General features: G+C 39.5%; 1 long non-coding RNA gene and 1 other non-coding gene across 2 annotated transcripts; one reads left to right on the top strand and one right to left on the bottom strand.

Annotated features, from left to right (window-relative positions):
- The first annotated feature begins 2,842 nt into the window (after positions 1-2,842).
- On the top strand, positions 2,843-2,974 carry LOC127675927 (small nucleolar RNA SNORA17). Its single transcript, XR_007975603.1, has one exon. It is a non-coding gene; the product is annotated as a small nucleolar RNA SNORA17 (small nucleolar RNA).
- Positions 2,975-6,808: 3,834 nt separating this feature from the next.
- LOC127674369 (uncharacterized) lies at positions 6,809-10,170 on the bottom strand. Its single transcript, XR_007975353.1, has 3 exons — positions 10,102-10,170; positions 8,214-8,406; positions 6,809-6,895 (listed from the first exon to the last, which is right to left on the bottom strand). It is a non-coding gene; the product is annotated as an uncharacterized LOC127674369 (long non-coding RNA).
- Positions 10,171-10,434: the final 264 nt, after the last annotated feature.

The raw sequence follows: 10,434 nt of genomic DNA, 5'->3' as shown, positions 1-10,434 counted from the left end.
GCTCACCATTAGTATCTACCTTTAATCCCAAACTATGAAGATAAAGTTAGTTTATGGAAGAAAGCACCCATGTTTGAAAATGCTGTCTAACTGAGTGACAAAGAGAAGAATCAGAGAAATATTTGACAGAATGAGATATGCACAACTCTTACGGAAAAGGAGAAGAAAGAGAGGTAGCATAAGAGAGAACCTCACAGAGGGAGAAGGGGGCAGTTTTACTGGGAGAGTTTCACAGAGACAGGTTGAAGAGAGAATAAACTAGACACAGGTGAAGACAGAATGAGCCAGAGAATGAGAAGGAGCCAGAAGATCAAAACAGATTGCCAGAGATAGTTTGAGGCCAAGCAGAGCAGAAGATGCCAAGAGAGAAGGCAGATTGAATTGGTCAGCTTGGAGAGGAATTTGAACCAGAACAGATGAGTTGAATCAGCCAAATGAGTTCAGAAAAAGCTATAAAGGGAGAGCTTATTCAGCAGTAAGTCTCAGAGGCTAAAAACATTCTCAGCCTGCAGAAGATTGTACAGAGGCTAAAAGCTTGCAGGACTAGACCTAGGTTAGCATACAGAGGCCTCAGAGACAACAATTAAGTCAGGTGAATAAAAGATACATGAGCACTTCCCTTAATACAATACTGATGTTTTATGGGTATCTTGGAGTTAATCATTAATGCATCTAAGCCATGAAATTTTGTGCTCCAAGTGAAAAACCTTTATTGCTTTAGTGAGACATTTTGGAGAAGTTGGTGAGAGGAATATACATTCTTGAATGCATATAAACATATATTGAAGATCCGTTTTTGATAGTGTATTACTTATCAGGGATATACGTTTTGAAAGTCTTAGTCACCAAGAGTGACAAAGGTCTGGGAATTTCAAGAAAGCTCCCAGCTTATCTGCCTGCAGTGGTGGAGAGGTCCAGGAAAAAGAAGGGATCAACTGGTAAAGTGATATCTGGAAGAGGTGTCCTAGGCCCTGAAATCTCCCTACATTCTCTTGTTTCCTTCTCTCTCTCTCTCTCTCTCTCTCTCTCTCTCTCTCTCTCTCATCAAATCCAGTTTGACAGTTTCAACTTCTCTCACAAGAAAAGAGCATGACTGGCTGTCAACCACATCACACCTCTACTTGTTGAGGCCTGCTCCTTTAACATAACTGTAGCTACTTTATATTCAGACTCCATGTTACTCACAAGGTGAAATTAAGTTCAAAGTTGTTACTCTAACTGACATTGAATATTGCTACTAATAAGCCAAAAAGTTATGGTTGAATCACTTGTACCCTGTTATCTCAATGTTCTGAAATTTCCCTGTTCACTGCCTGTCCACCACCCTTCTTACGTCACTCAGGACCAATCAGCTTAAAGGTTAGCCAAAAATTTTATACCACCCCACTGTTTGCCTTTGAACTTTTGAACCTGTTTTTTCATATAAAAAGTCTACTCTGAGACCACACTAATACTACATTTAGGCTCCTGAGTCCTCTTTTGCAGTTCTAAACATCCAGTATTATGGTATGCATTCAATAAATGATTTGTACTTAACTGAGATTGTGTATATATGGTTTGAGTAGCGATTTCCTGAATCCCAACACTACTCTCTCATTTTAGCTTTCTAACTGCTTGCACTATGGAAATTCCCTGTCTCCTGTAGCTCATATTCATTGACTTAGTTATTGTTTATTGCTGGAAAGAGACACCATGATCAACTCGATTTAAAAAGCAGCATTTAATTGGCAGTTTGCTCACAGTTTCAAAGGATGAGTCCATGACCATCTTGACAGGGAGCATAACAATGGGCAGGCAGGTATGTCACTGGAGCAGTAGATTAGTGCTTACATCTTCCCTGCAAGTTGGAGGCAAAGAAAATAAAAATGAGCCTAGCATGTGCTTTTAAAATTCAAAGTCAACTCCCCTTGACACACTATAGGCTTAGAGTTTTCAAAACGTACTTTCATCAAGGGTTATTAAATGCTTTAACCTCCATACTAGCCCACCACCCATCAGAGGTAGTGAAAAATAAAGGTTATTAGGACACAGGGGAAGTAGATCTGTTTAGAAATAATTCTTTCGGGTGACTCCAGTCTTTGTTTTCAAGACAGCAGCTTTTCAGTCTACTAGCAGATTACCAAACAGGCATCAGCAGCTTCAGCCTAGTCCACTTGTTAAACACCACACATGAATCAGCAGCAGCAGCTTGATCCAGAGGCTCAACTAGATAGGCGCTAATTCGTGAAAGCAGCCAGAATATCATGAGAAATTCTTTGGTGAGTTACTCTCTATGATGCCATGATGAGTGAAGAACAGCAATGTGGTACAAGGCCAACCAGTGCCAGAGCATCCTCAATGAAGACTACCAAAGTGGTGCAAGGCAAACCAATGTACAAGCCTCTTCCCACCATCTGTGGCCACATTTATATTCTTTCTAAATAATTATGCATTCTTTCAGGTGTCTGTTTCAGGGAAACATCCTCTCATCTATGTCTGCTTCAGCAAAACATTCCTTTACATGTTTGCCTTAGTAAAATGTCCTATTTCCTGTGTCTGCTTTAGCAAAATATCCTTTCACCTGTGCCTGGCCCAGCAAAACACCATTATGACCTAATTAAGTCTCCAAGAATCCAGAAATTTCTACATCAACACGCCTTCTCCAATGAGGCCTTCTCCTTATAATCCTCAAAAGTGTTACAACAATTAGGGATCTAGCATTCAAATATATGAGCTTATTGGAACCATTCTCCTTTAAACCACTACCCTTAGGCACAGAAGTTAAAATTAAAGCCATTGAAGACAAAATATCATTAAGAGAAACTTGTAAACTGTTGGCTGTTATTATTTTTTAAATATTGACCCTGCCATTAGAGGCCTTGAAAGTGTGGCTGCTGTGCCACATGTGCTTGAATAGGTGACAGAGAAGAAAGAGGTTATGTCTGTGCTCGGTATTCTGACCTATGAATATCTGAATAATTGCTAGCCTAACTAGCATTCCTTGAAAAAGGCAAGCCTGAGATGACCACCATACTTGGCACCACAAGGCCCAGACAGGAAGCTACCATGAAATGACCTTGAGTCCATCACCATGCAGGCCTGGGGTTGGGGCCATGCCTAAGATGATTCCTGCCCAACTCCATAATGCATGAGCAGGGCAGCTGCTGAACTAATCTTGGCACTCTTGAGACCACTCCTGATATGACCCCTGACACACAGATCCCAGGTCTCCACCACTAAAAGAAACAAGGAAGTGGTGGAGCAATGGAGAGAAAGAGAAACAGATATGGGGCACAATGAAGTAAGGCAGACCTGGAGATTCAGGGGTATTGAGGAACAGCCTGATGGGAGTACCTGGCGATGTTACATGAGACCATGGTACTGTACTGCCGTGTCTCACTCGGTGGCCCTTCAACAGCAGGGATCTGATACCACCAAAGACTAGAGAGACATTCCTGGTCTGAGCTGTGAAGAATTGGCCTCACCCATCACCTGGGCATCGTGGGATAACTGACCTGGGGACATGAGAGCAGGAAAATTGCCCCTGCTCCTAACCAGCTGCAGTACTCAGGAGTTGTGGGTGAGCCAGCCCTGAGGATATAAGCATGGGAGAGCTGGACCTACCCCTTAGCTTCTGTGCAGTGGCATGGACGAAGGAGAGATATCTTTCTCATCTCAGGCCTCAACATCTGCAGCAGGCAAGAGACCTGGCTCTGGAATCATGTGAGCAGGAGAGCAAACCCTGCCCCTCACCCGCTGCAGCACTCAGGAGAGTTGGCCTGTAGCTCACCTGGGCAGCACAGTAGAGCTGACTCTGGTGGCAGGGGAGCAGGGGAGCCAGCCTGAGGGTATGAGTGTAGGCACTATTTTATTTTGCTATTGTATTTGGGTTCATTCATCACTACTTCCCTTCTAACAATTATCCAACCTAATCCCTTCCAACCCTGCCCAACACTAGGTAGGAAAAAAAGAATGTTAGAGGGGGAAAGGGGCTTTAGACTTCTACATGCTACTTCCTGCTAAATAGAGACATAGTTTATTTAGGGCAAGTCCAATCTTTGCTGTCAGGTTATCTCCAACTTCTTTTAATCAAACTGCAACAATGGCAACCAGGAGCATCAATGGGGAATCAGCAGCTGCCTTCTTATTCTTCAGAGTCCCTTCACACACTCTAGCATTGATATTCTCACCAGAGTCCTCAAAATTAAACTATCCACAGCTAGCAGAATCACACTCTGGCCAAAGCACAACATGTACAAGGCAAACTCACAGCTGCTGTGGATAGTCTGAAGCAGCCCCATAACCCACGCCTAAGATTACAACAAAACATGTTTATATAACATAACTGGTTTTTTGGACATAGAGGGATATGAGAAGCAACTGGAAAAATTGCAGGTAGAGATGGAAATGCTTGGGAAGCAAATAGCACCAGGAAATGGAGAATGCCACAACTCTCACTACATCCCCCCCCTTTTAATCTAAGAAAAAAAAAAAGACTTTTTCTCTAACATTAATGAGACTGGTTGTTTTCTTCAAAGGAGATTGTCAATGAACCAAACACTTTATAGATCAGTAATTTTTTTATAAGTTGGTAACTCTCAGCTGCCCTTGTCTGAAAGGGCTCATACTTGCTGCTGTACTTGTGCTGAGCCTGGAGCTATGGTGAACCCTTGCATTCTCCCTTTCCCATATCCATTCAAATTTTTCCAATTGCTCGGCCATTCTCCCAACCTTTATTGAGACAGAATATAGGAGGAAGAAAAAGAAAATATAGAAAACTCCTTCTGGAAGCAAAGTGAGAAAGAACCCAGTGGCAGTATCAGCAATCAACTTTCTGTGGATGTCCTGAAACAGTATATTCATTCCTTCACATCCTGCCATCTCCCCTACAGCATTAGATACTAAGTTTTCCATTTTGCATTGCCCTATGTCTAGGTACCACTTGATGGCATTATGTTTTTATCCATTTTATTTGACAAACAGAGTCCTTAGAATTAAACTATCTGCAGCTGACAGAATCACATCCCTGCAAGAGTATGAACAAGACAAATAATCCATTGCTGTGGATAATCTGAAGCAGCCCTTTATCTCATACCTGGGATTAAAACAAAAACATGTTTATATAACATAACTGGATTTTAAAAGGAACCGAAAATCCCACTATATCTGAGTATGGGAGAAATAGCCCTACCATTTGTCTGCCATGTGGTGACATGTTCCAGGGAGAAATGCCAGCCTCCTCTTGCCCCTGGCCACCTACAGCAATCAGGATAGTTGACACTGACTGAGGTGAGAGAGAGAGAGAGAGAGAGAGAGAGAGAGAGAGAGAGAGAGAGAGAGAGAGAGATCCTTTTCCTGCACCCACCTGGGCAATACAGTAAAGCTGGCCGTGGGTGGCCCTGGGTGTTGGGGTTTTGGGTGAACCGGCCGTAAGGGAAGGAGAGTGAAGGAGCCTTTGGGCTGACCATCTAAGATACCTCTCAGCCCCAGACCCAAGCTTTGAATTGGCCCACTGCAACAACTACCCCATACATGAACTGCAAGAGTGCTTGAAAGGACTAGTCCTACAGATCTAAAACTACAGGCTCTCCAAGTAACAGGGAAACAACAGTATATATGAGAGTAGTCCCAGTGAGGTTCCTATATTGAAAAAGTATCAGAAGCCAGAGACTTTATACCAACCCAAGGTGTCATTGCAATGAACATTTGCAAGGTAAGAAGTATGAACAAAAGAATATACGGTGGGATACATTGCAACACAATACAGCTTCCACAATGAGATTTTTTTTCCAACTGGGGAAAGAAAAAAGAAGTTTCTCAGGCAGAAGAATTGCTGGCTGTTCTTGCACTCATTGGAGCAGTAGGACAAAATCTTGCCAGTGAAGGGTCCCAATATACCATATATAAAGATATAAAATCAAAAATATTACAGAGAATGGGGTTCAAAGCCATTTAAAAGACACTATCACAAATGTATTGGACTGGCAACTCTTTATGAAAACAATTCTTACCACTGCTCAATATAGTCAATGCTTCATAATCAAAAGCAGAATCCCCTCATAAATGTAACTTATAATCAATTGATCGGACAAGAAAATATTAAAACAGTGGCCCAACAGCTTGTTAGTGATCTGCAGGTTAATAGCCAAATCAACCAAGCTTCTATAAGTGTATAGAATAAAGTTCCTGGTCTTAATACTCAAGGTAGTTTTCCACGGTCAGACAAAATTCTACAGAGCCCTTTATGTACTATGTTGTACAAGCTATATAAAGGCAGATAATAATGGTGTGGAGGCCACTTCATCCCTTTAATTAACTTATAAAAATGAAAATTCTAATTGCAAAAACCCTTCTGTAGTTGCTACTCTTTTTTACACTATTGTTGATATGATAAAAGCATGCCAAAATGTCAACACAGAGGACACATAAAGCTTAGAATCTATGTGCTTCAAATGTGTAAAAAGAGGACACTACCAAAAATAATGTGAACAAAAAATTGCTAATAAAGCTCAGTATAATAGAACACTCCACCCACCCCACCCTGCAAAAAAAAAAAAAAAAAAAAAAATAGGCCAAAATGTAAAAAGGTTATTCTTTGTGATCTAGAACTGATGACAAGGCAATCCAATTTGGGGAAATGGGAAAATAAACGCCAGGGGGCAGCATGATGACGCAAACAGGTCCTCTTTTTTTTTTTTTTTAATTTTATTCGATATATTTTTTATTTACATTTCAAATGATTTCCCCTTTTCTGGTTCCCCACTCCCCAAAAGTCACATAAGCCCCATTCCCTCCCTTTGTTCTCCCACCCATCCCTTTCCACCGGTCCTCTTACACTGTCAGCTTAGAATTCCAATTCTCAGGCCCAATGACAGCTTAATAGACTCAACCAAGCAGGAATTCCCCAGCAGTGCTCCTAAACCAAAGACAATAAGAGATTTGATTACTATCACTAAAATTAATTTGAGATTAGACTTATCTATAACCAAAGACATAAAATTAGATTTAATAAGAGGAATAAAGAGAATCCCCACAATTCTATGCCCTTTCAACAAACTGCCCTGGGCTTGGTATAAGGCATATCAAATTGGACTATAAAAAGATATTTTGTTTTCCCAGATATATTTTATTCAGATTATACTGGTCAAATTTATATTATGGTTTATTCCCAGCTACTCCAAGAAATTCCAGTTTTAATTTAATTTGCACAATTGCTTATTTAATACTTATCTGATCATAGAAAGCCTTGATTAAAGTTGCCAAAATCAAGAACTTCATTTCTCAAACTCATACTGGACTCAGTATATAATATAATATAATATAATATAATATAATATAATATAATATAATATAATATAATATAAACCTTATATTATAATTTTATAATCTGGCTCCTCATAAAAGGCATTATAGACACAAGATCTGGTATGTCAATCACAGCTAAACAATCCCAGCCTAAGGGGTTGGTGGCAAAAGTTCAGAAACATGTGTTCCAAAACAAAACTACTATTTTTCAACCCCATATTTTACCCTTGCCTTTCTCCATTTGGGGTAGAGAGCATCCATTTCAGTGGGGCTGTGATAGCTCTATATGTAAATATCCTTTTTCCTAAGGCCCACTGAAATACATCTATGCAAATGTCTTGGGGTAAATTAGTCACTGATTAAGGGGACCAAACTTGTACATTAGCTAATGCAAGAACAACTTCAGAGAGACCATATAAGACCTCCATCAGCACCTGAAATTCACCTATCTTTTCTATATTCCAAAAATTTCTAGTAAATGGGGGATTTTTCAGATGGGGCCAATAGATCAAACAAGGAGTCGTTAACATGGTGTGTTGATGCTAGAATGTGGTATTCTCTTATTATTCCTAGAGCAAGTGCTACAAGTAGGAGAACAGTAATAGCTGTCCTGTTTGCCTTCAAAACATTCCCAGATCAGTAATTCCAGTTCATTGATTCTTATTATGTGGCTCAAGACATCCTACTATATACATACAATACATTAGAGATTGCACTTGGACTTATGAGAAAAAAAAGGCTTGAATGGGAAATAATAAAATCTCACATAAAGTGTAAGAGGGTGGTGAAAGGAGATTTGTACCCCTCCAAAACAGCAAAAACTGTCTGCCATCCCTCGGAAGTTTGTAAAAGAAAATTGAAAATATCTTGAGATATAATAGGATGTGTTTCAAGTTGTCTTGGCTCATGCCTCAGACTCATTTTGTTACCAGAAATATCTGTGGTCTTCATCCAAATGATCACTGGCAACTTGATGTTACTCATGTGAATTCCTATGCACATTCTTAAATTGTCCTTGTTTGTGTTAATTTTTCAGGGATTATCCATGCTTCCGGTCTAACAGGTGAGCCCATTTGAGTGGTTTGCAGACATTTCCTGAATGCTTTCTCTCTAAGGAAAGTCCTAAAACAGATAAACACAGATGATAGTTCTTTGTATACATTTAAACCTTTTATCTCCTTTTGTCAACTGAGAAATTCATGTCACTATTACCCAAGACAATTAAGTCATAATTGAACAAATTTGCTTAATACTGAAAAATATCAAGTACTTAAAACAAAAGGGGTAGATAAGGGCTTAATTTCTCAGGACTAACTTAGGAAAGCAACTTATATTTAAAATTCTAGAAGTCATTTCTCTCAGTCATACCCTTGCATCTTCAGAAAAAAATACCACAAGAACCAAAAACTTTTGTCTCAACTCATGATTTTAGAAATACTTCCTCAAGGAAACAAAACAAGGTCCGAGTCATATTCCATATGTAACTTGGAACCTAGGCTACTCATTTGTACATTCTTCTAATACAAGCTTTCTCTGGATTCCACCAGGATTGGTAAAATCATACCATGAAGTGGCAACAGAAGACAGCAAGTTAGTAATAGAAGAACATGTTTCTGAATTTCAACTATGTGTAAACTACATGTCACTTCTAATTCTTACTCATTTATCAAACTTCTTATTGCACTACGATTTTTATCTCCTCCTTTTAATTCTTAGACAAGTCCAAGCCGGGACTTGTGTTAATCAGACTAATCCAGGGCATGGGGAAATCTGCTACAACTCAATTATACTCTGAAACACATATGCATAAAAAGGTTCATTGGAATGATTATTGCAGCTATCATATCTTCATAGTTACCATTGCCACAGCAGCAACAGTTTGATTTCTGTCTATTCAAATTGCAACAACTTTAACTTTCTGCCTTCAAAATAAACAGCTTTATGTGCTGCTTGATAACTAACTTGCTCAAAGTTTCTAATTGATTTCAGTATTAAATTTTAAGATATAGTCTTTTGTGGGAAAGGACGAGCTACTTGTCTGCCTCTTCCTCAAATTCCTAATGTTCCTTTGCAATTTTTTCAAAAGGACAACCATGATATGATGCTGATTCCAGGCACCCCTGCAGTATACTGAGCCTTGACCGGCTAGCTCTTCGTGGTGACCACTTCTATGGGCATGCTTCTTCTTTAATTAAAATAAAAAGGTGGAATTACAGTGATGCAAGTTCCAGAAAATCTCTCTTATATTCTAAAAGACAGGAACATTTTCTGGATCTCACAGCCAAAGTTAATAATACACCTTGAGATCACTTAAGAATTGAGACTGTTATACTACTGTGTACTCAGCCTGTCACCTGGCTGTACGAGAACAATGTAATAGCCAAACTTACTTGCCTTAGACTTCCCGACCTTTACAACCAAAGATAATGCATAGCTGTAATCTTGTTACATACTCTTCCATGCCCCTGACCCAGAAGAAGTTTATAATTCGCTAAAATCAGCAAATACAGAGGTGAAAAACAACCTCCTAAAATCCACCATGAAGGCTGAAGGCATAAACACATTTATGGTTATTAACTAAAAAACAATGATATTTGTAGCACTGTTGTCAGGGTCCATTTGAAGACCTTATAAAACTCTGTTAGACAAGAGGACCCATGATGTCTGTGAGTATGGTGGCCATCCATGCAATCAAATCAATCCAAACTATGGAAGCAGGAATTTTTTGCCTTCTTAATTTATTCCTTCTCCATGTGGTGCTTTCTGTGCTGTTCAATAAAGGCGAAATGAAGCCCTTTTTCAGAAATTGATACTCACATGGCAGACACACATACGCACACACGGAGTGGGGAGAATGAGAGAGAGTGAGTCACAAGATGGCCTTCCTCATACAGGCAGATTCAGACTCATGCTACAAGCAGAAATGAAACAGGAAGTACAGATGTCATGAAGTAGGGAACTTTTCGAAGGGGAGGCATATTTATTTCTTTCCTTAATATGACACTGATTCATTATTGGTAAGTCTGTACTTAGTCTGTAATGTGTATAATGTATGCACACACACTTGGGAGTTATGTACCCAGTCACATGTTCTTACATATATTTACATTCCCAAATGCAATGCTGACTACAGACAAATATCCACACAAA

This window comes from Apodemus sylvaticus, chromosome X (genome assembly GCF_947179515.1).
Source record: "Apodemus sylvaticus chromosome X, mApoSyl1.1, whole genome shotgun sequence".
NCBI lineage: Eukaryota > Metazoa > Chordata > Mammalia > Rodentia > Muridae > Apodemus > Apodemus sylvaticus.
This window is presented reverse-complemented; position numbering and strand designations above follow the sequence as displayed.